Raw genomic sequence first — 25880 nt, forward strand, 5'->3', positions numbered from 1 at the left:
TTGTATTTTACAGCATATAGGTTCTTCTTTTAATTGGATATTTAATACTCAATTAACTTGTCTGTTGACTATACATTGACTTTCCCAGAAAGAAGAAGACAATGAGTATATTGCTTATTGGCTGTCTGCCACATCATCATTGCTATTTTTGCTTCAAAAGAGTTTAAATCCTAACTCAGGAAAACCACCTCAGCCAACGTCAATATTCGGAAGGATGGCACAAGTACTTACTTCTTCAATACACCCTCAAATTACGCATAACATCGTTCTTTTTGTTTCTTTTAGAATATGAATATTATAAATATTTATTAAATTGATATTTATAGAGCTTTCGCAAATCCCCGTCATATGCCAACCTTGAAATAGTGCGCCAAGGGGATGCCAAGTACCCTGCTTTGCTTTTTAAGCAGCAACTAACTGCTTATGTAGAAAAAATATATGGAATTATTCGTGACAATTTAAAGAAGGAATTGTCAACACATCTCTCTTGTTGTATCCAGGTACCTATAAATTTCTTTTGAATTATTATCCCAATCTTACGCAACATATAATGCTAATTTTTTATATTTTCCTGAAAAATAATTCAGTCAGCAGAGCAATCAAAAGGTGACATTCCTCCAACTGTTTTCTGGCAACATGTAATTGAAAGCCTAAATGGCATGCTTAAAACATTGGAAGACTACCATGTATGAATTCCTTATTACTTTTTCTATCAAATTATTGATCAAGATTCCTACATGCTTACTCATCAAACAAAATTGTTACAGGTGCAAACAGTTCTTGATCAAAAGATCTTCAATCAAGTTTTCTCTTACATCAATGTGCAGCTATTCAACATGTAAATGTTATGCCTTTGATGAATGTTTAAAATTTAAGAATATTACTCTCTCGGTTCCAATTTGACTTTTGAAGTCTTTCTTTTACAACTTTGACGCTTTAAATAGTTTTGTTTGTATTATATAACATATGATGAAAATCATACCGAAGGAAACATGTTTAAAACTCAGTCCATTCATAAAAATTTCATCAAAATATTATATAAACAAACAAAAACATTGAAGTAAAAGAAAAACTTTTAAAAGTCAAACGAGATGAGACAGTTATTTTGGGACGAAGGAAGTATATCAATTGTTAACTGTAGTATTCTTATTGCTTTTTTATGCAACCGTAGCCTTCTTCTTCGTCGAGAATGCTGCACATTTAGCAATGGGGAATATGTAAAAGCAGGATTAACTAAGTTAGAACTTTGGTGTAGTCATGTTACTGAAGAGGTATTCATTGGTTTAAACTTTAAAGTTAAGAAACAGTTATTTTGATTGAACTTATTGTACATTTTACCAACTAATTCTGTTAAATCAGTATTCAGACTCATCATGGGATGAGCTTAAGCACGTCAGGCAAGCAGTTGGATTCCTGGTATGTATATGTGATTATATACCTTTTTGATGATATTTTGTTAATTTGACATGCTTTCAACTCCTGATCTTGAAAAATATGTTGGATAAATTCGTATCAAAAGAATCACCAAATGTGTTTTGATGTATAATCATCTTGGTGTTATTAAAAGCTTTCACTATTTTCATCGCACAGGTTATACACCAGAAGTCTAAAATTTCTTATGAAAACCTGACGACCGATTTATGCCCTGTATCTGTGTCTTGTGGTTATAAGTTAACTAGTATCCAGTTGGTGTTTTTTTTGGTAATTACATAATTGATTCACTTTGTTTCAGATTTTAAATCTTAATCAACTTTATAGAATCTGTACACTCTACTAGGATGATAATTACCATACTAAGAGCGTCGACCCCACGGTAAGAACAATAGCTCGACCCATTTGAACCCATTAGCCAACTTATCTGACACAATCTTACCACCTCTACTAATCTTTATTTTTTTTGTTCTCTTTGTGAAAAATTTCTCACTGAGTGCAGGTTATTTCCACCTTAAAAGTTGATTCGGATGGGTCTGAGGATTCTGAAAATAGTTCCTTTTTGCTTGAAGATGATCCCGGGTAAGCAATAGAAATACAATACACCTGTACACATTCACAATGTTAACTACTCCATAAACTTAATAAATGAAGGGAAAATAATCACAACGGACAATCTACAAAGCGGAAACAAACCCGTTTGACCAATACTTTCCCGACCCGTATGAACCCGTGAGGATGCTAACAAACAAGCTATACCACAATCACCACAAATCAGCCCCAATTCTGTGCCAAATCAGCAAATACGAAATAAATAAGCACACACAATACACACGAGACTTTTTACGTGGAAAACCTCTCAAAATCGAGAGTAAAAACCACGGGACTCGTAAGCCACTTAAATTCCACTATCATCAACAAAGAGAGCAATACAATAATCCTTCTCTAGATCAACTAGAGGCATACAACATCATCATACTCTTGAACGACAATAATCAACAAGTATATGAAACAATTAAAGATAAAAGATGAATGAATCACCCAATAATCTGCTCTCTGTTCCAGCAGCAAAATCACGAACTACAGACCTCTTTAGACGAATTCAACAGTTGAAAATGTTGGCGCTGATATCAGGAAGACACAGCCCAAAAATGAAGAAGATTAAACGGTCGGATCTCCGGGGCTCATCTCTTTTATGGACTGCTGTAGCTAGAAACGGAAATTGGGGTTTTCTTCCTTTTTCTTAAAACTCTCTGATCTCTCTCTTAATGTAAAAATGGATCTACACTTGGAGTTCAAAATGCCTAGAATGCTTGACCAAGTCAACAAGCATGTTGGGCCTAATTTGTTGGGTTTTGACATTTGGGCTAAGTATTCCTCATATTTGGAAACTTAAATATAAACCCAACAAATCTCCCCCTTTCCAATTATGAGGAAGGGATCGCCATCCCGCCGATCGAGCAACATACCTTGAGCTTCTAACTTGCTAAAGCCTTTGTGAACATGTCAGAACCATTATCATCGGTATGAATTTTATCAAGTTCAAACAAACCATCTTCAAGACGTTCTCTAATCCAATGATACCTCACATCAATATGTTTTGTCCTCTTATGATACATTGAATTTCTAGCCAAATGAATCGCACTCTCATTATCACAAAGAACTACATATCGTGGTTGCTTAAACCCAAGGTCTTGAAGAAACCTTTTCATCCATAATATTTCTTTGCACGCTTCTGTTGCTGCCATATACTCAGCCTCGATCGTAGATAATGCAACAAAATTTTGTAACCTTGATTGCCATGAAACTGCTCCCCCTGCGAAAGTCATCAAATATCCAGAAGTGGATTTCATGTTATCTTTGTTTCCTGCCATATCTGAGTCTGTATAACCAACAAGCACCAGCTCTCCATTTCCGAATGTAATACCTAACTTTGAAGTTCCTCGTAAGTATCTCATAATCCATTTAACTGCTTCCCAATGCTTCTTACCCGGATTTGACATAAACCGACTAACAATACCTACCGCATGAGCTATATCAGGCCTAGTACATACCATAGCATACATCAAGCTACCAACCCCTGAAGCATATGGAACTTTATTCATCTCCTCAACATCCTCCTTTGAAGTATGGCAATCTCTATTTGTTAGCTTAAAGTTGTTAGTAAGAGGGGAACTAACCACTTTAGCATTATCCATGTTGAATCTACTAAGCACCTTTTCAATGTATTGCTCTTGTGATATATGTAACCTCTTGGCACATCTATCTCTATAAATCCGAATGCCAAGAATTTGTTTTGCTGGCCCTATGTCTTTCATAGCAAAAGATTTGCTCAATTCTCGCTTCAACTGCGCAATTCTTTTAATATTTTTACCAACAATCAACATATCATCAACGTATAACAACAATATGATGAAATCATCATCACCAAACCTTTGAAAGAAAACACAATGATCTGAAGTTGTCTTTCGGTAGCCTTGCTTTCCTATAACCAACTCAAACTTCTTATACCACTGTCTCGGTGCTTGCTTCAACCCATATAGACTTTTCTGAAGTCTACAAACATAATTTTCTTTACCCTTAACCCGAAAACCTTCAGGTTGCATCATGTAGATTTCCTTATCCAAATCACCGTAAAGAAAAGCAGTCTTGACATCCATCTGTTCAACCTCAAGATCAAGGCTAGCAGCTAACCCAAGAACCACTCGACCGGAGAGAAAATCTCATCAAAATCAATACCTTTTTTCTGGCTGAATCCTGTAACGACTAACCTAGCTTTGTACCTTGGTTGTGAAGTAAGCTCATCTGTCTTCACTTTGAATACCCATTTATTTCTCAAAGCTCTCTTACCTTTAGGTAACTTCACCAGCTCATAAGTATTGTTCTCATGTAAGGAATTCATCTCATCTTGCATGGCATCACCCCACTCTTTCTTATGCTCATCTTTCATAGATTCTGCATAACACTCTGGCTCTCCCCCATCAGTGAGTAGTACATATTCATCAGCAGAATATCTAACAGAAGGATGACGGTCTCAGGTAGATCGCCTAAGTGGGACAAATGGGGGCACATCTGGTACTGGAATCTCTACCTGCTCCGGAGCATAATCATCATCAGTACCATGTTCATCATTATGAACATCATCTCCAACATGTTGTGGAGTAACTGGATCCAAATCAACAAGATCAGCACTAGGTTGAGGAACTGAATCTGTCTTATCAACATCTTTTAACATCTGATCTTCTGTAAACACAACATCTCGGCTTCGTACGAGTTTCTTCTGAACTGGATCATATAACCTGTACCCAAAATCATCTTCACCATAACGTAGGAATACACATGGCTTAGTCTTCATATCAAGCTTTGACCTTTCATCTTTGGGAACATGAACAAATGCTTTACATCCAAAAACTCGTAAATGACAGTAAGAAACATCTTTACCGCTCCAAACCCTGTTAGGAACATCAAAACGCAAAGGTACACAAGGGGTTAGATTAATAATATGAACTGCCGTATTTAAAGCCTCACCCCAAAAGGAATCGGACAACCCTGCATGTGAAAGCAAACATCTAACTTTCTCAACCAAAGTTTTGTTCATCCTCTCTGCTAAGCCATTCAAATGAGGTGTCTTTGTTGGAGTCTTTTGATGCCGAATACCATTCTCCTTATAATAAGCATCAAAGCTCCCAATGTATTCACCGCCATTATCAGTCCGAATACACTTGAGCTTCTTCCCCATTTTCCTTTCAACTAGTGGATGAAATTCCTTAAACTTTTCAAATACTTGATCCTTTGACTTTAAGGTATAAAACCACAGTTTCCTGGAATGATCATCAATGAATGTAACAAAGTAGGAACATCCACCAAGTGTCCTAGTCTTCATAGGCCCACACACATCCGAATGTACTAGATCAAGTACGTTCTCCATTCGAAAAGGAGAATGTCTCTTAAACACAACTCTGGTCTGTTTTCCTGCCAAACAGTGAGAACACTTACTCAAATTAATATCATTAACACCCGACAACACATTCTTCTTAAACAAGATAGACATCTCCTTTTCACTCATGTGGCCAAGTCTTTTATGCCACAACTCAGTAGAATCAACATTGTCCACTGCGTTAACAATGTTCTGGATGATCTTCGGACGCGTGATGTATAATCTTGAGTCTTTCTTGCCTCTTCCCACTATCATAGAACCAAGAGTTAGTTTCCAAATACCATTACCAAAACCGTTATAATAACCATCATCATCAAGAATGCCTATTGAAATAACATTAAGTCTCATATCCGGAACATGTTTTACATTATACAAAACTAACTCCATTCCCGTGTCAAATTTCAAATAAACATCTCCAATACCAACGATCTTTGATAACCCAGAATTACCCATCCTAGCAAATCCATAGTCACCTGGAGTGTAAGATAAGAAGTGATCTCTACATATCGCAACATGACATGTAGCAACACTATCAACAATCCAACTCGTGTCATCATGAGTAAGATTGATCATATCATAATCAATACAAACAAAGAAGTCATCCGTGATAGCATTAACTTCAACCTTATCATCATCACCACCATCACTTTTCTTTTGTTTATTCTTGTCATATGCCTTTTTCTTCTCAATTTTTAACTGTGGACAATACCACTTTGTGTGCCCTTTTTCACGACAATGATAGCACTCAACATTAGAAAACTTTCCTTTTCTTGAGCTACTACGATTCATGCCTCTTTTACCATGACCTCTACTATGACTTCTCCCTCGCATTTCTGTGACCAAGATATCTGACTGTGAAGAGGAACCTTGTGACTTTCTTCTCATCTCTTCATTCAAAATACTACCCTTAGCCAATTCCATGGTGATAATGCCATTTGGTGCAGAGTTGGACAAAGATGTCCTAAAAATCTCCCAAGAGTCCGGTAACCTACCAAGTAACCAGAGACCTTGAACCTCATCCTCAAACTTGATACCCATTCCTGCAAGCTGATTAATAATACCCTGATATGCATTTAGGTGATCTGTAATAGGAGTCCCATCATGATACTTTAAACCCATCAACTGTTTAATTAAGAACAACTTGTTATTCCCAGTCTTTCGTTCATATAATTGTTCAAGCTTTTTCCATAAGGCTTTATCACCAGTCTCCCCAGTAATATGGTTCACTACATTATCATCAACCCACTGCCAAATATACCCACATACCTGTCTATGCAAAATTTTCCATTAAGCTTCAGACTTACCCTCAGGCATACTCTCAGTAAAAACAGGTAAATAATAATCTTTCACATAAAGAAGATCCTCCATTTTACCTTTCCAAACATGATAATTTGAACCATTTAAACTAACCATCTTACTTGTATTAGCTTCCATCTTTCACACAAGTCAATCAAATAGCCTTAAGCTCTAGATACCAAATTGAAGGGGAAATAATCACAACGGACAATCTACAAAGCGGAAACAAACCCGTTTGACCAATACTTTCCCGACCCGTATGAACCCGTGAGGATGCTAACAAATAAGCTATACCACAATCACCACAAATCAGCCCCAATTCTGTCCCAAATCAGCAAATACGAAATAAATAAGCACACACAATACACACGAGACTTTTTAAGTGGAAAACCTCTCAAAATCGAGAGTAAAAACCACGGGACTCGTAAGCCACTTACATTCCACTATCATCAACAAAGAGAGCAATACAATAATCCTTCTCTAGATCAACTAGAGGCATAGAATATCATCATACTCTTGAACAACAATAATCAACAAGTATATGAAACAATTAAAGATAAAAGATGAATGAATCACCCAATAATCTGCTCTCTGTTTCAGCAGCAAAATCACGAGCTACAGACCTCTTTAGACGAATTCAACGATTGAAAATGTTGGCACTGATGTCAGGAAGACATAGCCCAAAAATGAAGAAGATTCAACGGTCGGATCTCCGGGGATCGTCTCTTTTATGGACTGCTATAGCTAAAAACGGAAATTGGGGTTTTCTTCCTTTTTTTAAAACTCTCTGATCTCTCTCTTAATGTAAAAATGGATCTGCACTTGGAGTTCAAAATGCCTAGAATGCTTGACCAAGTCAACAAGCATTTTGGGCCTAATTTGTTGGGCTGTGACATTTGGGCAAAGTATTCCTCATATTTGAAAACTTAAATATAAACCCAACACTAAATTATCTACATTATATGCAGCATTCCATTTTCAATTGATGATCTTATCAACTTTATCCATGAAAAAGATTTTGTAGAGATGAAACCTACTTGTGCTCTTGTAGAAAATCCCGAATTCAAGTGTTTAGTGGAGTAATTCTTTTATTTATTTGATATTTTTTTTGTTCATTGATTGGTGGGGCCAATGTAGATTATCCCCACCCCTTGTACCCCCACCTGTTATTCCCCTTGGGTGTCAATCATCCTATAGGCTAGATATGTAAAATGCATAGGTAAAGTATAGAAAGGTAGAAATGCAAGTTTACCTTAGCTCCTTTTACTTCTATCAAACTCAGATAGGTTCTTTTTAGAATTGTTTTGGAAAGATTATTGTATAGCTCTCCATTAGTAGATGATCCTATATGTTTCAAACACAATCAGGCCCATAGATTTGACATTATATTATCCTTGATAGTAATACAAACAGCTGCAATACATACGTAAAAATAAAATTAATGTATGTGAATGATAAGGTTCATTTAGAATAATGTTTACTAAATGATCTTCAAAATATGTTCAAACTTGGACTCGAACTCTTTTAAGCTTAGTTAGAATTAAGTTTTTAAGTCTAGCTCGAGTTGCTAACAAGTATCTCGATTCTTTTGCTCCATTAATCTCTACAATTATAGTTACTCATTTCGTTCTAGTTAAAATGTTCGATTTAGAAGTATAGTCGGTTTAAGAAATTTAAATTAACTACTTATTCTTTAAAAAAAACAAACAACTCGAAAAAGTAACATAAATTATCTAAATTGACAAAATAAATATAATATTACTTTTAATGATGCACGAAAAAGATTGCATACTTTAATTTTGTCATGAAATAGATTATGATTTCAAAAAGTGTGAAATTGGAGTAATATTGTACACAAGTCAATCACATCGCCAACTAGATGCCACTTGAATGCTACGTCATCATCTTTAGTAGATTTTATTAAAATTTTGTTACAGTGAAGATCCTTTCGTTAAAAACCTAATGAAATTGTTAAGTTAAAATTAACAAAAAAAAATCACGGTTGGTCTCCAACGTTTGTATCAAAATCAAGATGAGACCTAAACTTTAAATCGATTGTGGTTGGTCCCAAGTTTTTAACTTTGTACACAATTGGTCTCGAAGTTAACAGCTCGTTACTTGTGTCCTGTTAAGTCAGTCACGTGCATTAGACATGATGGGTATTATGGTCAGTTCGCTTACAACCTGGAAGGCCCATGTTAACCCACATTGCCCTACAATTCACCCGCCCAATATCGTTACCCACGTTCAGTTATCCTCACTTTGATTTCACCATTACCACGTTCATCATTTAAAAAAGAAAAACCATCTGCAATATTTTTGAACAATCCTTTAATGGGTTTATCATACAACATAAGAAGCGAAGGAGAAGAGATCGATGACTACACACTAAACTGTAAGTTTTGATTTGTATTTTTTTCGTATTTGATATTAATCTGTAAGTTCTGATTTGTATGTTTTTTTTTTTCGATTCATCAAACACCTGCTATATATCAAACACCGTCTATTCGATATTCATCAAACACCTTTTTTTTTCGTATTCATCAAACATCTGCTATTCGATATAAACATATTGTTGCATATTGCTGCACTTAAGGCTTCATCTGATAATGAATACTATTGCAGTATATATTCATTGAATGACTACAAATTAGTTTCATTTGATTTGTATTGTGATGACCCGGAAAATTTCGACTTATTTAAACCAATTCTCTATATGATTTAATATTTTCGACATGATAAGCAATGAATTTTGAAACTTTTGAAAATGATTTTTTTATATATAACGGTTGACCACCCTGTTTGTCCAACGATTCACGAACGTCATAACATGTATTATATACATATTTTAATAAATATAAGAGTTTTCGATATATATGGAATCATGCGAATAATATTTATATACGAAATGATTAAAAATTTACTATTAAACGATGCTATTTCAAATTAAAAATTTTACGTATTAAGTCATTTTATTTTTATGATATAATTTTTGAATTTTTTTTTAAGAAACAAAGTTAAATTAATAATGTACAATTTGTAAAGCACAACGTACAACATGTAGCTTAAATAATTAAATTTAAATTAATTCATTTACTATTCACATGAAAACAACATGATAGAAATTATTAATTATAAGTTACATAGAATACCCCTGAAGTATTTAATAAATACGACTTTTTAAAATTTTAAATTCAATTTAAGATTATAATATATGTCGACGAGGTACACGATAAAACATTGTGAGCTGTAAAACCAATCCATGCGATCGCATGGGAATTGGTCATGGGAGCCATGCGATCGCATGGTGACAGATCCCATCAAACATCTATAAATTTCGACGATTTTTGTTCATTTGTTGCACAATTACTCCCTCTGTTATATTATTATTATTATTATTATTATTATTATTATTATTATTATTATTATTATTATTATTATTATTATTATTATTATTATTATTATTATTATTATTAAGAGTATTATTATTATTAATCTTATTATTATAGGTATTATTAATAATTAGTATTATACATAAAATACTACGACGAGGTTATGAGCGTGTCACTTTTAAAAATGGGTTTTCGAGCGGGATAGAGCTAAGGAAAATATGGGTTATTACTAAGGAGGTTATGGGTATTGTTCAAGGGGTTTGTTTGCAAGTCAAAACTAGTGTTTATCATCTCCGTTACGTCTACGTACTTTTCTACAATATTGAATCTCAATATTGATATGTAAGTACTTATATTTTATCTTTTACATAATAATTGTGTATCCATGTCTAGTGCTCGAGTATATATATATTTATACATGCTTGTATGCTAAATTTCGTCGCTAAACAGTTTATAATGAATCACGAATTAAATACATATATTACTGGTAAAAGGTATATGATATACATGTTTTTGGAAAGCTAGCGAAAAATCAATAACTTTTCATTTAGATATCGAATAGTTTCGATGAACGGATTAAAAGATATAAGCAACTGAATTATGATTGACGTTAATTGAAATTGCTTTTGAATCTACAATTAAGATTTAAACAACTTGTTTACGAGATTGATAAAATGGATTTTTAAATATTACCAACCGAGTAAATGAATCCTTATATAAGGCACGTCTCGTTTTGTTGAACTAAAGTCAGAATGACTTTTTGAAATGACTTTTGATAAACTTTTGTATGTCGATCTCGAGCATTAGGGTTGTGATACACTATGACCAGACCTAGCTTGATAGACATTTATTGACCAACATATGTTCTCTAGGTTAAGATCTACGATTATTTGATATTCCGGGTTTCGGTCACATTACGATGAACAACTTTATGTGCTGCTAAGGTGAGTTTCATTTGCTCCCTTTTTAATTGCTTTTGCAATCTATATTTTTGGGCTGAGAATACATGCACTTTATTTTAAACGCAATGGATACAAGTACATACTAAATTCTACACCGAGTTTGAACTGAAAATCCCTTAGCTTTGGTAACTAGTAACTGCCAGTTATAAGAACTGGTGGGCGCGAGTAGTTGTATATGGATCCATAGGGCTTGACATCCCCGTCTGTTCCAGGTATAGAAACCCTAGCCTGAACTATTAAACAGACGTATGCTATTTGAGTTTAGTACACGTTGGTTTGCGTGTATTGTACATGTTGGTTGCATGTATGTTAAAATAGGGGTACTTATTATATATACATTAAAGTTTAGTTACCAGGGTGCTCAATCTTGTAGAATATTTTGATAAACGTTTCTGGATGAAACAACTGAAATCTTGTGATCCATCTTTATATACAGATTATGCGAAACATACAAACTATGAACTCACCAACCTTTGTGTTGACACTTGTTAGCATGTTTATTCTCAGGTTCCCTAGAAGTCTTCCGCTGTTTGCTATTATGATATACAAGCTATGTGCATGGAGTCTTACATGTCATATTTTTCAAGAAAACGTTGCATTCACCAATTCATATATACAAGCCATGTACCTTATTTTGACTGCATTGTCAATGAAAGTACTATTGTAAACTATTATATACGGTGATTGTCTATATGTAGAAATCATCAGATGTCGAAAACCTTTGATTTAAATATACATTTATGGTGTGCCTTTTCAAAAGAATGCAATGTTTACAAAACGTATCATATAGAGGTCAAATACCTCGCAATGAAATCAATGAATGACGTGTTCGTCCATATGGATTTGGAGCGATTATCACAGTTGGTATCAGAGCGTTGGTCCTAGTGAACCAGGTCTTGCATGAGTGTGTCTAACTGATAGTTGTTAGAATGCATTAGTAAGTCTGGATTTCGACTGTGTCTACATGTCAAAAGTTTTACTTATCATTTCTTGTCAAAAATTACATGCTTATCATTCTTAAGTCTAGACACGTTTACCTGCAATTATTGCATGAATAGTGTGTAGATAAAATTCATATCTCAGCGTATCTGCTAATACATATCTTAGCATATCGGATACTGTAAACTTTTCCTGACATCTTCCGAAAATTTCTCCATGATTTATGGAATTTGGTATTATATATATACATATGTAAATTATGTATTGATGAATACCAAACTAAATTCTATAATCTAATTCATATCAAAAATAATCTCCCTAATTATACAAGATGGATCCCGTATCTAGTTCAAATTCCTTAAATTCCGACAGCTATTCCGATATGGATATTCACCTGAACTTCGAAGACAATGTAACCGGAATGGATCAACCAATTAGCCATCATCTATTCTGGATGAATTGGGGATGGGTTCATAGCCTCCTCAATCATTGGAGACAAGAAGAAGGTGATCCCTTCCATCCACCACATTGCCCTCTTGGCGAAGAACCTGAAGCACTTACCTGCGAACCTGTTCGTAATACCATTTTCTCTCTCATTTTCAGAGTATCTAGTCATGATTATATACTATCTCACATTCTAAATCTTATTCGTCCGCTCGTCCGAACCGACAATCATCCCGGTGTATTAGAAGAAGTCAACAATCTTCGTGCTCGGGACTTTAGAGAATATGGTACAAAGGTTACAAGTACCAGCAGCATCACCAGCATCAACAGTACCACCATCATCAACGTCAACAGTATCATTACCACCACCAACAACAACATCCGCATCGCACACCTCAACATCACAATCTGTACCTTGAACATCAATGTTATACGCACCATAGATACCAAGGAATACCAACAACAACAAACAATGAAGTATTGATTCATAACTTCATCGAAGAAATATTCTGCAGAGAATATGTAGCTTCTAAAAGTTTTAGAGATTATATATTCTAGTCCTAGTCAAAAACCAGATGAGATTAATATTATGTTAACTCATTAAATCCATGATTACATCTAAAGAAAATATATATGTAGGTATATTTTCATAAAGATTGTAATTAAGAAAATTCTTTTGTATAAACTGTTAATGGTGAGAATATTTTAACGGGTAGGTAATACCCGAGAGATATATAAATTCACAATTAACATGTTACATTTTTCGATTCTGATTCAACCAATCATCAACTACTTTCATAACGAGAAACATTCTTTCATAGAAATCAAAACAACCATACTCATTCAAAATCAATTACATATTCTGATTTTAACATATCAGAATCCAAGTCGAGATATACCCGATATCATCACTTTTAGATCCCTACATCTTTCAAAGCTATACTTTGATTTCAAAACTGTGCTAGAACATCATATGTATATTAACGATTACAATATGTGTTCAAACCGTCCGAAATTTCTGAAAAACACTTCAAACAATGAACCATCGAGATGATGATCCAACCACATGTTACTCACAGTTATGCACCTGAAAAACTCTCGAAACCAAAGTCATAGTTTAACACGTAATCGTGTCAGACCATTTGGCATTTATTAGCAAAAATAACTTTTCAAACCCTTTTCAACATAGACAGTTTTGTCACAGCTCCAACAAATCAACTTCAATTATTCATTCGAATAAGCCTTATTATAACTTTGATATATAAGTTTGCAATTAATATGTTACACTGTACATTCTTCAACTTTGATTCAAAAATTATTAACAATGCTCACAATGATATACAATCGTTTTCATACAAATTCGATTACATATTGACGGATCAGAATCCAAGTCATAACTCTGAACCGGTGACATCATTCTTAGATCTCGATATCTTTCAAAGCTATATTTTGACTTCATAACTGTTCAAGATCCTTTAGCGTTGTTTTTACCGAAAATAATCTTGCAATCCTTTTCAAAGTATCCAGTTTTATCACACTTCTAACTAACTTTGACTTTTCATATTAGCCTTATTGTGACTTTGATATATACGTTCTTGTTACTGGGAAACCTTTCATGTTCCACCACATTAGCAGTAAATTTACTAACAACTCCATTGATCTTTGACCTTCCGAAAAATCATAATATTCATTGAAACCCTATCATGTACTCATCCACATCTTGTAACAATAATTGCCATATCAACTACCGGGAATTAGCAATCAGTATTTCGAATATCGCAGCAATTCTACGTCATCAGTTATATATATACATATAATGTCTATCTTCTAGACTTACATACTTCGAATGTGAAGTTTCTGAAAAACATCCCAAACTATGAACTAGTTCTCTGAAATTGAAACAATGCTGATGAAGCAGCAAAAACTGTAAACGACCTTAACAGTCAAAAGTTTAATGATAAAGAATAGTATGGTGGTAAAACTGAGAAAAAGAGAAGGTTTGGAACTGAAAAACGGATTGAGCAAAGTATGAAGGAGGCTGTGGATAAATCACAAAGACTGAACCTGCCTTCAAAGAATCCAAATGATTCAGTGTCTGCTGAAACCATTAGTAAGAACCTTACTTCTTATTCTAAACCTTCACAGACAGATTTTCTGCATCATCCTCTGATATTAGAAATTCTAAGATATCATCGTATCTTCCATTATAAATATCCTCCATATTTCTGAAGATATTTTTTTATAACCATTCTTATCTGAAATCATTCATCTCTTCGCTCTATCTGTGTTACATCATAAAAGAAACTATTTTAGTTTCTAAAATCTGAAAAATTCGAAAAATAGATGTTTTGAAGTAATGTTGGGAATTGAAGCATGGGTTAGTATAATATAATGACACTTGATCAACGTGATTATATTACAGTAAGTCATGCTGAGTTTCTAGTGGAACGTGATAAAGGTTCACAGATCACACCCTCATCATGAACTATGTTACATAACTCTTTCATTCTATTTAACCTCTAAACATATCAAGAAAATATTTTTCTTGATGATTCGGTTTTTTCGAGGTATTCTGGTAATTTGACAAGTCAGATTGTGCCATTACCGTTTCTTTCTTATAATATTAATTATGTTCATTTCAAAATTCATACCTACGAATTTTGGACCATTATTCGCTTGACTTAAAGTCGGGAAGAGAAAACGAAAGCATGAAGCTCCGAAATATAAAGGAGAATATAAGCCCGATAACAACCCTGAAATTACAAACCGTGTATATCAATGCGTATAGCAATATAAAGACACGGGAGAATGAAAAACACTATAACCCCAAGGTAATAGTAGAAGAAAATAACCTCCTCTGGTGGCAGATGAAAAAGAAGAATGAAGGATACGATAGCAGGAAAATATCAAGAATCAGAACTGGATTAAGCATTTTCACAATCTATTAGGATGTATGAAATAAGAAAGAAGATTATAGGAGTGGTGAAAATAAATGAAACGGAAGAGGTCAATTTATAGCGAAATATCATACATAGCAATCAAGGCAGATTGCGCATTTAATCAAAAAAAAAATCTTAATTTTCGTAAATTCCGAAGAATCAAATCTTATTTAGATTAAGAAGATTTTCTATTCTTTAAATTCCGGAAATCAATCGTTACTACGTCAAGAGATAAGATGCATCTCTATTCTTCATTTCACTCTTTTACGATAACTTCCCTCATACGCTTCGAGTAATTGGATTGTTTTATCCATATTATTCAACGATGATAGAAATTCTATTTATCAACTCATATTCGTCATGAAAATATTTTTATTGTTAGCCATGACGACCTCACTCAAATTTCGAGACAAAATTTCTTTAACGGGGAGGTACCGTGATGACCCAGAAAATTTCGACTTATTTAAACCAATTCTCTATATGATTTAATATTTTCGACATGATAAGCAATGAATTTTGAAACTTTTGAAAATGATTTTTTTATATATAACGGTTGACCACCTGTTTGTCCAACGATTCACGAACGTCATAACATGTATTATATACGTATTTTAATAAATATAAGAGTTTTCAATATATATGGAATCATGCGAATAATATTTATATACGAAATGATTAAAAATTTACTATTAAACGATGCTATTTCAAATTAAAAATTTTACGTATTAAGTCATTTTATTTTTATGATATAATTTTTGTATTTTTTTTAAGAAACAAAGTTAAATTAATAATGTACAATTTGTAAAGCACAACGTACAACGTGTAGCTTAAATAGTTGAATTTAAATTAATTCATTTACTATTCACATGAAAACGACATGATAGAAATTATTAATTATAAGTTACATAGGATACCCCTGAAGTATTTAATAAATACGACTTTTTAAAATTTTTAATTCAATTTACGATTATAATATATGTCGACGAGGTACACGATAAAACATTGTGAGCTGTAAAACCAATCCATGCGATCGCATGGGAATTGGTCATGGGAGCCATGCGATCGCATGGTGACAGATCCCAGCAAACATCTATAAATTTCGACGATTTTTGTTCATTTGTTGCACAATTACTCCCCCTGTTATATTATTATTATTATTATTATTATTATTATTATTATTATTATTATTATTATTATTATTATTATTATTATTATTATTATTATTAAGATTATTATTATTATTAATCTTATTATGATTAGTATTATTAATAATTAGTATTATACATAAAATACTACGACGAGTTTATGAGCGTGTCACTTTCAAAAATGGGTTTTCGAGCGGGATAGAGCTCAGGAAAATATGGGTTATTACTAAGGAGGTTATGGGTATTGTTCAAGGGTTTTGTTTGCAAGTCAAAACTAGTGTTTATCATCTCCGTTACGTCTACGTACTTTCCTACAATATTGAATCTCAATATTGATATGTAAGTACTTATATTTTATCTTTTACATAATAATTGTGTATCCATATCTAGTGTTCGAGTATATATATATTTATACATGCTTGTATGCTAAATTTCGTCGCTAAACAGTTTATAATGAATCACGAATTAAATACATATATTACTGGTAAAAGGTATATGATATACATGTTTTTGGAAAGCTAGCGAAAAATCAATAACTTTTCATTTAGATATCGAATAGTTTCGATGAACGGATTAAAAGATATAAGCAACTGAATTATGATTGACGTTAATTGAAATTGCTTTTGAATCTACAATTAAGATTTAAACAACTTGTTTACGAGATTGATAAAATGGATTTTTAAATATTACCAACCGAGTAAATGAATCCTTATATAAGGCACGTCTCGTTTTGTTGAACTAAAGTCAGAATGACTCTTTGAAATGACTTTTGATAAACTTTTGTATGTCGATCTCGAGCATTAGGGTTGTGATACACTATGACCAGACCTAGTTTGATAGACATTTATTGACCAACATATGTTCTCTAGGTTGAGATCTACGATTATTTGATATTCCGGGTTTCGGTCACATTACGATGAACAACTTTATGTGCTGCTAAGGTGAGTTTCATTTGCTCCCTTTTTAATTGCTTTTGTAATCTATATTTTTGGGCTGAGAATATATGCACTTTATTTTAAACGCAATGGATACAAGTACATACTAAATTCTACACCGAGTTTGAACCGAAAATCCTTAGCTTTGGTAACTAGTAACTGCCAGTTATAAGAACTGGTGGGTGCGAGTAGTAGTCTATGGATCCATAGGGCTTGACATCCCCGTCTGTTCCAGGTATAGAAACCCTAGCCTGAACTATTAAACAGACGTATGCTATTTGAGTTTAGTACACGTTGGTTTGCGTGTATTATACATGTTGGTTGCATGTATGTTAAAACAGGGGTACTTATTATATAGACGTTAAAGTTTAGTTACCAGGGTGCTCAATCTTGTAGAATATTTTGATAAACGTTTCTGGATGAAACAACTGAAATCTTGTGATCCATCTTTATATACAGATTATGCGAAACATACAAACTATGAACTCACCAACCTTTGTGTTGACACTTGTTAGCATGTTTATTCTCAGGTTCCCTAGAAGTCTTCCACTGTTTGCTATTATGATATACAAGCTATGTGCATGGAGTCTTACATGTCATATTTTTCAAGAAAACGTTGCATTCACCAATTCATCACCATGTACCTTATTTTGACTGCATTATCAACGAAAGTACTATTGTAAACTATTATATACGGTGATTGTCTATATGTAGAAATCATCAGATGTCGAAAACCTTTGATTTAAATATACATTTATGGTGTGCCTTTTCAAAAGAATGCAATGTTTACAAAACGTATCATATAGAGGTCAAATACCTCGCAATGAAATCAATGAATGACGTGTTTGTCCATATGGATTTGGAGCGATCGTCACATATATACTGTTTCATTCGATGACTACCCATTAGTTTCATTTGATAAAACATAGTGATACTTACTATTTTGAATAAAACAAACTGAAACTCATTCGACTACTACACATCAATCTCATTCGATAAAACATACTGTAATGAACAAACTGCAGTTGACCAATTGCAGTCAAAATTAGTCATTGTGATCACTAAACACAATATGTAAACTTCAATCATAACATATTCATTCGTTGTTGTTCATTCTATTACATTACACTATATTGAACCATTACATTGACAAATCAAACATGATACTTACTAAATCTCCAAACTAATTCTAAATTCTAATTGATTATTACACCATACAGAACATAAACTACCCAGCTAATTAATTAGTTTAATCTACTGCAACCTTCGTGCTTTTGTTTCTCGTTCATTCTTTGATTTCAACAGTCCGGAAATGATTGTTGAAAGTATTGAATCAAACTTAGTTTGGATATTGTTTATTTCCTTTTATCTTATTATTCTTTGGTTGTAGGCTTTTCAGGTTAAAGGTTGGAATGTCAAGGGCTAAAGCTGGACTATTTATTCTGGAAGGGCTGCTTCTGTTTATTATGGCATAAAGAAGAATTCAAGGGGTGTTAATGGTAACATGGTGCTGTATATATACTCCCTTTTCTAGGGTTCGAGACACACACGTACTTTGAGTTCCAGTTTTGTCACCAAATCAATTCATCATTCATACCTCTCATCTGTGTGATCTCTGAAATCTGTTTCAATCATCATCATACTATTGGTTGAGTATTGTGCTACTGATTCATCAATTTTGGCACTTGTTATTTGGGGAAGTAATTTTTTTTCATTTCTTTTTAAATATTTTTTCCTACATTTAAGATCTCAATATTTAAAAAAAACACTTTGTGATAAATGTTTTTTTTTCCCTACATTCTGAGTTGTGCATGTCTTTTGGAACACGTGCAGGAGATGGTTGGTTCACTGGAACAGAAAGTTGACGAAACAGATATAAAATATGAAGAGAGTAATAAGCTGAGTGAAGAGATCAGGTTGAAACAAATCCAGGAAGCAAAATTGATGATACTCGAGATGAAAACCACATTGCAAAGGTTATCAATCAATACATTTTAAATATCAATCAATACATTTTTTTATTTGAAAAGCAAGAAAAAATAAAAGATAATCTAAATATCAAAAGATTATAACTCTACTATATTAATCTCAAGTGGTTACGTGTAATTGATTATGTGGTTCCTCATATATATATTTTTTTCTTACTTTAGGCTTGAAGAAAAGATCTTTGAAATGGAGATAGAAGAACCGATCTTACGACGAAAGTCATGTTAGCATCATCTGCTTCCAAAAGCCGTTTCTCATTCCCATCTAAGGTAAAATTTCAGTGTATAACAATGTCTTATTTGGTCAATTTATATTTCTACCATTTAAGAGTTGTTTGAACTTACTGTTATAGCTTACAATATCTAATTTATCATACATGGTATCATCTGGATTGTATCATATACAAACAATGTATACCAATTGAGAATTTTTCTCTATTATACAATAATGTATTTCGATATGCTGACATGATCTAATTGTATATATGTCTATTGTGCAGGAAAACGTTGATACTCTTATTAAGGCATGTACGGAAGATCTTGGGTTTAGTAATGGGAAACCAGTTGTTACGTATATTGTATACAAAAGCCTTCTTCACTGGAAAGTTTTTGAATCCGAAAGAACAAATGTATTTGATCGTCTTTTCATAGTGTTTGGATCTGCAACACAGGTATGAGGATGTTACATTCAACAAATAAAACCATTAATATGAATCTACTTATTGATACTTTATGTATTTAACTAAATTCCTTCTCCCTTTTTAATCGAATACTCAATCAACTTGTTTGTTGACTATACATTGACTTTCCCAGAAAGAAGAAGACAATGAGCATATGGCTTATTGGCTGTCTGCCACATCATCATTGCTATTTTTGCTTCAAAAGAGTTTAAATCCAAACTCAGGAAAACCACCTCAGCCAACGTCAATATTCGGAATGATGACACAAGTACTTACATCTTCTCCAATTACTCGTTACATCATTTTTATAATTTGAAGCTTATTAAGTATTTCTTAAATTGATATTTATAGAGCTCTCGCAAATCCCCGTCATATTCTAACCTTGTAATAGTGCGCCAAGTGGATGCCAAGTACCCTGCTTTGCTTTTTAAGCAGGAACTAACTGCTTATGTTGAAAAATTTTATGGAATTCTTCGTGACAACTTAAAGAGGGAATTGTCAACACATCTCTCTTGTTGTATCCAGGTAACTATATATTCATTTTGAATTATTATCCCAATCTTACTCAACATATAATGCTAATTTTTATATATTCATGAAAAATAATACAGTCAGCACAACAATCAAAAGGTAACATTCCTCCATCTGTTTTCTGGCAACGTGTAATTGAAAGCCTAAATGGCATGCTCAAAACATTGAAAGACTACCATGTATGAATTCCTTGTTACTTTTTATATCTTGTTATTGATCAAAAGTCCTACAATCCTACTCATCAAACAAGATTTTTTTTAAAGAACTTATCAAACAAAAATATTACAGGTGCCAACAGTTCTTGATCAAAAGATGTTCAATCAAGTTTTTACTTACATCAATGTGCAGTTATTCAACAGGTAGATGCTATGCCTTTGATGGATTAAGTTTATAAATGTTATATCAATTGTTAACTGTTGTATTGTTATTGTTTTTTTATGCAACCTTAGCCTTCTCATTCGTCGAGAATGTTGCACATTTAGCAATGGGGAATATTTAAAGGCAGGGCTAGCTGAGCTAGAACTTTGGTGTACTCATGCCACAGAAGAGGTATTCATTCGTTCAAACTTACTTTTCACTAAATAAATAAATTAATAAATTATAAAAAAAAAAAAAAGAGTATTGGTTCAAACTTAAGAAACAGTTGTATTGCTTGAACTTATTGTACATACTTCTAACTAATTTTGTTAAATCAGTATTCAGACTCGTTGTTGGGAAATTACGGTCTCACTAATTCCCACCACCCAGCCCAACAATAATAGTAAAGAAATAAGAACAATACACAACACAAGATTTAACGTGGAAACTCCAAAACAGGAGAAAAACCACCGGCCCCCAAAGAGAGAAATACACTATATCACAAATTGTTACAATAATATAGACGACTCTCTTAAGCCAACTACACTCTCCAAAATATTTAACTAATACAACTCTCAAACAAGAGTAAGAAAGAAAGAAATAATCAAATACTTAAAGTGTATTGATTGGTGCGATTTGGAATGAAGACTTAGCCCCTCTTATATAACCAAGTCACTCACCCCTCACATCTTCCTCCCACCAATGTGGGATAAACATATCTTCTACTAGCCAAAATAAACCAACAAATCTCCACCTTTTGGATAGAAGAAGATAACCATGCTTCCACATTGCAAGGATAACCGATGTAGACGCTTCCTCGACGACAACTTCAAGATCCTCATCTTCATGCCGTTGACATTATCTCCCAAGAGACAAAACTTGCATCTTCATCGAACATTGTCTAAACCGACAATCATTGTCATCACAGACAATCATAACTCTTAACAAGAATTATCAAACTCCACCATTAAGAGTATAGCACTTAGAATATCACATTCCAATCATTTCACCTCGGCACATGTTGTTGAACAACCAGCTGAAACTTTATGGTGCAACTTCCTTGTTTGGCTTTTCCGAAAGTCCCATCAGCTACAACATCAGTTTCCACCACACAGCCTGCATCAACGCTAAACCAATGCCCATGTGTAATTGTGGAACCGCTAACGAACATCCCTTTCCACGGTGGCGCGGACACACCATGAGGATGACGTGACTTCAGAGGAATTCGTCACTCTCCGTAACAACGGAGACAATGTTAGCGTCTTTGGAGCCATTTGCCGGATTAGCTCCACCGGGACAATTAACCCTTACATGTCCAGTCTTCCCGCACTTCCAGCATGTCAGATTCTTTCTAGAGTTTCTCTTCTGCCTATCCGAACACAACACTATCGTATCTCCTGATGACGAGACCCCGTTACCTTCCAGTCTTTTCTCCTCGGATAGGAGCTTGCTAGTAACGTCTTCAAACTTCAGAGTTTTCTTCCCATACATCAAAATAGGTTTCATGTGTTCATAAGACGATGATAAAGATAATATCAACCTCAAAGCTTTATCTTCATCATCCGTTTTAACTCCAATAGCCTCAAGTTCTGAAACAATACCGTTAAGAATACTTAGATGATCTGAAATCTTTGAACCCCCATCCATACGCAGAGTATGAAATTGTTCTTTAAGACACAACCGATTTGAGATGCCCTTGCCCTGGTACAACTGCTCTAGTTTAACCCAAAGCTCCTTTGCCGTTGATAAACCGTGCACATTTGCAAGCACGTTCTTTGCAAGACACAAACGAATCGCACTTGCTGCCCTCAAATCCATATCATCCCATTCTTCTTCATCAAACTTACTGCTAGAATCACTGCCAGGAACAAGGGTGGGTTTACCCTTCAAAGCCTTGTGTAAACCGGACTGAATCAACACATCCTTGACTTGAACCTGCCATAAGCCAAAATTGATCATCCTATCAAATTTCTCTACATCAAACCTCATTGGACTGAACTTCGACATCGTATCCGTATCCTATAGACAACAACTTTCTCTGATTTTGCTCACGTTTCGAATAGCCAAAAGATGTAGCAGGTAGCCAGGACCCTTTAAATCGGAAATCCACAACTAGGCCACTAACAAATCCAACTATTACTACGAATCAGAAAAAATATTGTCTAACCAGATACCCTATACGATCAATAGAACTCGTTTCTGATGTGGACGATCCACTCACGTGGCAACCACAGAGCATACTCCGATTCCTATAACCGAGACCCCCGTCAAACCTGACGCTCTGATACCAGTTGTTAGTAAATTACGGTCTCACTAATTCCCACTACCCAGCCCAACAATAATAGTAAAGAAATAAGAACAATACACAACACAAGATTTAACGTGGAAACTCCAAAACAGGAGAAAAACCACCGGCCCCCAAAGAGAGAAATACACTATATCACAAATTGTTACAATGATATAGACGACTCTCTTAAGCCAACTACACTCTCCAAAATATTTAACTAATACAACTCTCAAACAAGAGTAAGAAAGAAAGAAATAATCAAATACTTAAAGTGTATTGATTGATGCGATTTGGAATGAAGACTTAGCCCCTCTTATATAACCAAGTCACTCACCCCTCACATCTTCCTCCCACCAATGTGAGAAAAACATATCTTCTACTAGTCAAAATAAACCAACAGACTCGTCATGGGATGAGCTTAAACACATCAGGCAAGCAGTTGGATTCCTCGTATGTATTATTCTTTTTCCAAATTTAACTTTCCCATGTTTCATCATTCTGTATTTATATATTATATACTTTATTTTGAAAATACTTTGTTAATTTGGCATGCTTTCAACTCCCAATCATGTATAATATGTTATTAAAAAACTTTCCCTATTTTCATCCTACAGATCATACACCAGAAGTCCAAAATTTCGTATGATGACCTGGCAACCGATTTATGCCCTGTAAGTATTCCTGTGTTAGTGGTTATATGCTAACTAGTTTCTAGTTGGTTTTTTTTTTTTTTTTTTTTTTTTGGTAATGACACAATTGATGTACTTTGTTTCAGATTCTAAATCTTCATCAACTTTATAGAATTTGTGCACTCTACTGGGATGATACTTACCATACTAAGAGCCTAGACCCTGCGGTAAGAACATAAAAACTATTTTAGTTGACACATAAAATTATTTACTCTTATGGGGAGTAGAGGTTCCTAATTTGTTATAGGTGGCAACGTTGACCTATATATTTGGGTTCATTTTGATCTGTTCATCAACTTTGACCCGTTTATATTTTTTTGGTCTGTTGGTGAAAATTCTCTCACCCTATTTGTGTGCAGGTTATTTCAACATTAAAAGTTCATTCGGAAGGGTTCGAGGATTCTAAAAATAGCTCATTTTTGCTGGAAGATGATCCCGGGTAAGCAATAATATACAATGTTATTTCAACATTAAGGTACATAGTCACAATGTTAATTACCACATAAACTTAATTAATATATTATATCTATGTTATATGCAGCATTCCATTTTCAGTTGATGATCTTATCAACTTCATCCATGAGAAAGATTTTGCAGAGATGAAACCTACTTGTGCTCTTGTAGAAAATCCGGAATTCAAGTTTTTAGTAGAGTAATTCTTTCATTTATTTTATACTTTTTTTTTATTGATTGGTGAGTCCAATGTACATCACCCCACCTATAGGTGCGCATAACCGGTTTTGGACTGTTCCAGTTCCAAAAAAACTGGGTTTTTTTTCAGAACCGGTTCCGATTTTGGATTCCGTTATTTTGATCGGGTTTTTTTCGTATTTTTTTCGGTGATTGACCGGTTTTGTTTCGGATTTTTTTCCCGGACTAGTATTTTACCAGATGCGATTTTTACCGGAATTATTTTTACCGAATTGATTTTTATAATGTTTGAAAAACAATAATGTAGTTATAAGTTATAACGCTTACCACTATAAATAATATAAATAACAACATATTTATTTATAACGCTTACAAGTTGCAACTTACAACTATAAATAACAACACTTTTATTTGAACAATACAATAGAAATTTATACAAAAGTTGATACATTTTGAGCATCAGTGATGTGATAAAACCGACCTTTAAATTTTACAACTAACCTAACTAATAAATATTATCACACTACGGGCAACTGGTCCCGATTGTGCAGCAATAGATACTGGCAAGTCAAGTTCGTTCTACAGAGAGAAGCGTATTCAAGAATTTAATGACAATTAATTATACTTTTAAGTGGGTTTTAATTGGTTTTTGGTTTTATAATAAATATTACAATAAATAAAAATATAAGAAAGTGTATTTACTTAGATTTCGTCCTCCTCGTTGATATGAATCCTAGACAATTCATAATCAATTTAATATGGATTGTTATTAATTTCGATTACAATATTATATAGTATATATTCATGATAACCTCTCAATTTCTTAAAGTCTTGATTTACTAAGATTCAACTTAACTTTCGCTAATCATCGTCTTAACAAAACAAACTATACCCGATCATTCGAATTGTGATTCAACCTAGTTTTAACTTTCATTAAAACCTAAATTAAAATGGTATCCCTTCTTATAATTTCATGACTATATAAATCTTAATACCACCAAATCACCAAATCCGTATTCTTATATTATTGTTAGGAATATAATCCTACGTTTTGTCTAGATCATTGAAGCATATTTTATGTATCACCAATTTAACTTTCGCTAAACGATTCAATAAGCTATGTGACGGGGATTAAGTATTAAATTTACATAATAATGGATCTTTTGATTGAACACAATATCTAGAATTGATCTATAACATTTGTAATTACTCTAAAATGTTTACTTTATATATTTTTCTTTCGAATTAAATAAAAATCTTAACTAATTAAAATCAAATCT

The 25880-nt window shown here is 33.5% G+C and overlaps 1 pseudogene; it reads left to right on the forward strand.

The window, feature by feature from the left end:
* The window catches only part of LOC139901143 (myosin-6-like), a 137410-nt pseudogene extending 112805 nt beyond the window's left edge, over window positions 1-24605 (forward strand).
* Window positions 24606-25880: the final 1275 nt, after the last annotated feature.

This window comes from Rutidosis leptorrhynchoides, chromosome 3 (genome assembly GCF_046630445.1).
Source record: "Rutidosis leptorrhynchoides isolate AG116_Rl617_1_P2 chromosome 3, CSIRO_AGI_Rlap_v1, whole genome shotgun sequence".
Lineage (NCBI taxonomy): Eukaryota > Viridiplantae > Streptophyta > Magnoliopsida > Asterales > Asteraceae > Rutidosis > Rutidosis leptorrhynchoides.